The sequence below is a fragment of the Rosa chinensis genome, chromosome 5 (genome assembly GCF_002994745.2).
Source record: "Rosa chinensis cultivar Old Blush chromosome 5, RchiOBHm-V2, whole genome shotgun sequence".
Classification (NCBI taxonomy): Eukaryota; Viridiplantae; Streptophyta; class Magnoliopsida; order Rosales; family Rosaceae; genus Rosa; species Rosa chinensis.
In genome coordinates this window covers 83,640,274-83,643,998 of record NC_037092.1, presented here as the reverse complement: position 1 = coordinate 83,643,998, position 3,725 = coordinate 83,640,274, and the positions used below count along the sequence as shown (strand labels likewise).

At 39.8% G+C, this 3,725-nt stretch overlaps 1 long non-coding RNA gene across 1 annotated transcript; it reads right to left on the bottom strand.

Annotated features, from left to right (window-relative positions):
- Positions 1-577: 577 nt before the first annotated feature.
- LOC121049125 lies at positions 578-2,637 on the bottom strand. The gene is made up of 3 exons (XR_005799378.1): positions 2,546-2,637; positions 1,435-1,506; positions 578-748 (listed from the first exon to the last, which is right to left on the bottom strand). It is a non-coding gene; the product is annotated as an uncharacterized LOC121049125 (long non-coding RNA).
- Between the last annotated feature and the right edge of the window lie 1,088 nt (positions 2,638-3,725).

Below are 3,725 nucleotides of genomic sequence, written 5' to 3'. Positions count from 1 at the left end.
GTATGGCATCAATGCCATCTCTACACCATAGGGGGATGACAACGCATGCTTTAGTCGGTCGATGGTGGACAGGGGCGGTGCCGTGAGGCGCGACGGCTGTCCGTTTCCCTCACTGATTTTATCTTTGATTCGTACTTCTCTTGTTTCTGAAGAAAGGATGTCTGTGTCTTTAATATGTAGATCATCATGTCACGACTTGAGTGTCCTAAACGGTCATGCTAAAGCCTATATATGTCAGTGTCCCAAATATCATCTCTCAATTCCTCGCATATACTATGGCGACCCGAATGGGTATACCACAACGCCGTAATATTAAGCCAATAGGAGCTCGATACATCGTAGACGTACTGTAGACCTACCAACTTAATACTATAAGGCCTTTTTGAAAATACAATTTTTAGAAAATAGGAGACCAAAAAAAAACCTTTTAAGAAAGGACTTTAAATCAACAATCCAATACTCAAATTAACAAGTCTGGAAATGCTTAAAAATAAAGTGGGCAAGTGCATTGTGGCGTCTTAGGGCTTACATCATAACTGAAATGAAAGGAGTTCAATAATAACAAAAAAATAAAGGGGTGAGGCGCGCTCCCAGGTAGGCGGACCTCACAGAGTTCAACATGGAATGAAAAACGAGTAAATTAATGGAGTACCAAAGGGAAGAACTTCAAGCAACAGGAACAGCAACACACGGACTCGGCCAACGACCCACTTCTAATCCAAATCGTCCGGAATGACCTCGTTGTAACCTGAAATGTAGGGGTGAGCATTTCGTCCTCGCTAGCCCAATAGGGGCCAACCCCAACCTTAGTTAGGTTTGAAAACTATAGGTAAAACATAGCTACTAGAATATAGGTTGCGCGCATTTGTAAATCTAGTAAAACAAATGCAAACAAAAACAATCACAATTTCGTTTCAGGAAATCACATGCAGCATGCTTCACACAACTTGGAGCTCCGAGATACTTACCTGCCGACTAAACTAAAATAAATCCGTGACCGACTTGGTTCGTCATCTTTCGAGAACCGGCCAACTACTCTTTAGTCTTTGTGGCTACAAGTAGCGAAAGTGTACATTTCCTAGCTCTGCGTCTCCTATGACTGGTTCACTGTCTGTACTCACCTTTCCTCGACAAACATAGGAGCACAGCCCCCTCCGGAGGTTCAGGGTTATCGGCACCGTGGGATCACTAGGAATCTACGCGTCTAGGTCCCATTCACTTTCAGGTCACAAACACAAACATACAAAAGGTACAGTATCTCAACATGCAAGTCTAGCCTCGGTTTTCGCAATCAACAATCATCAGTTATGAAAACATATGTATCACGAGGCATCGACTAATGAACAACCAAAAACATAGTTGCAGGCAACATAATATTATACTAGAGCATTCCACATATATCGAAAAGCCTCTGACAAGGAAGGGACAACTCACCCTATCTGGAAAATGCTGGCGTGCTCCACACTCTTATGCTTTCCGCTTAAGCTTCCTTAACGATCGTGTTTCCTGAACCATTACTTAGTTTGTAAGTAATTATTCAGGTAAACATCATGATCAACTTTAAGTAACCGTGCACACTAAATCCTTTTTGAGAAAATGTTACAGATAGTACCCGAACTAAGGCTCATTCTTAACTTTAGTACCCGACTATGCAAAGCTATCACTTTGGTACCCCAAGTTTGAAGTCCGACACAAGAATGGTACACGCCGTCCATCACGGCGTTAACTAGCTAACCATGTGGCATATTTTGAGGGCCCTCATGGTTTGCCACGTAGCAAAGATTTAACGCTATGATGGACGGCGTGTACCATTCTTGGGTCGAGCTTCAAACTTGAGGTACCAAAGTGATAGTTTTGCATAGTCGGGTACTGAAGCGGATTTCAAATTAATGGAAACATGGGAGTGTCGGGTGATTCACACTAACTATCTTGTAAACATCAATTTCATAAATGCATGCATTTTCTATATGTGTCGAGTCCCATATCTAGTACCGGTTAAGGCTACTAAACCAATTATCCTTTCGGTGTATTGACTATGCCGGTTAAGGCCACAATCAACTTTCTAATTTGGGCATTACACCCGTGAAGGCCGTAATATCCAAAATTAGAGGCCTAGAGAGCGAGATAATAGAGACCCAAGTAAGTTTAGCTACAATTAAGCTAGCTAATGGTCACCACCCTTAAATCCTAGATGCAATAAGACCAATAAGTTGTTAATTTATCAATCTACTCATCACAATTGCCTACAACATAATTTCAAAGGGTGATAAAGCCTAGAAACATGTTTCTAAGGACCAATAAATTCGAATTTAAAGCATACACAATGGAAATTGCATTTATTAAAAGTAAAGCATCAATATTTAAACAAGATGAGTTAGGGCTTCACAACCCTAACTCTCAAAATTGAACTACTCACAACCCATTATCAAATATATCATCAAATACATAAGAAATTAAGAGAAATGATAGAGGAGAGATGGAACACAAGCTAGGTTCATAATTTGCTACAGGCAAACATGAACCCAACTTGAAATTAAGCCCTTACTCTTTACCAAAAGTAAAATCTCTTTGTGTTGATAAGCAATTGATGGTTTGTCTTGAGTTTCCCTTGAAATATTTGAAAAGAATGAAAATTGGTGATGAAAAGTTAAAATAGAAAGAGGGAGACGTGGAGGTGGATTCTCGGTGAAGAAAGAAAAGAAAGGATGGAGTTGGGGGGGAAGAAGAGATGGCCGCATTTTATATATAAGAGGAAAAGATGGTCATGGTGGCCAGCTGAGAGAAAGGAAAGGATAAGGAAAGAGTGTGCAGTGGCAGCAGGTGGTTGGTCAAGAGAAAAAATAAAATAAAAGAAAATGAAAAGAGGATGTTGGATGATTACACGCATCTTTATGCGCGTAATTGCATTCTAAATACTAGAATTAAGTTAATCCTTAAGTTAATTATAATGTAATTAATCCATTTTTATTTATTTTGTAGGAAATAAGCGGAGTCAAAGATATCGGAAGAAAATAATGCAAAATCGGAGTATATGATAGAGAAATGAAGAAAAGAAAAAGTTGGATTAATTAATCATTGATTCAATTAGTTGTTCAAGTCATCAAACCATGATTAATTAATCATGTCAGCCACATCCCACAGAGCCATATTCACGTTTATATATTTAATTAAGTTGTTCAATTAACATGAGCCAATTAAAGGCTAAAACGTGGCAGACCCATTTTCCAGACCTTTTCTCTTATTTTTCTGCGCAACCCAGACCTTGAAATGATCTTTTCCTCCATTCCGTCTCTCCCAGCCACGTGTCCCATACTCTCTTATGAACAAATCTCAGCCATAGACCCATCCATTCCCTTAGGTCACAAAAAGGGCAGCTGAGACAATTATATAAATCCTCTGCACAGAACTCTACAGAGGGTAGAAAGCGAACAGTAGCCGCACCACCTCAAAACAGAGGCAGCCCTTTGGGCTGCTCTCTTCACTACTAGAAAAACCCCCCATCACACACGGATTCTCATCCGTGTGAAGTTGTAGTATTCCATGCGGAAATCCATGTGAAAATGCCAATACACACTATACAACGAGAGATTAATAATCCGTACGTATTGCTGGAGTTACTAATACTACTTTCCCATGGATTTTTGCTATCCGTGTGAATGTATTTGATGGGTCCCACTTAAATCACAGCTCCAGCAATTACTCCTGAAAAAAATAAAAAATCTGTG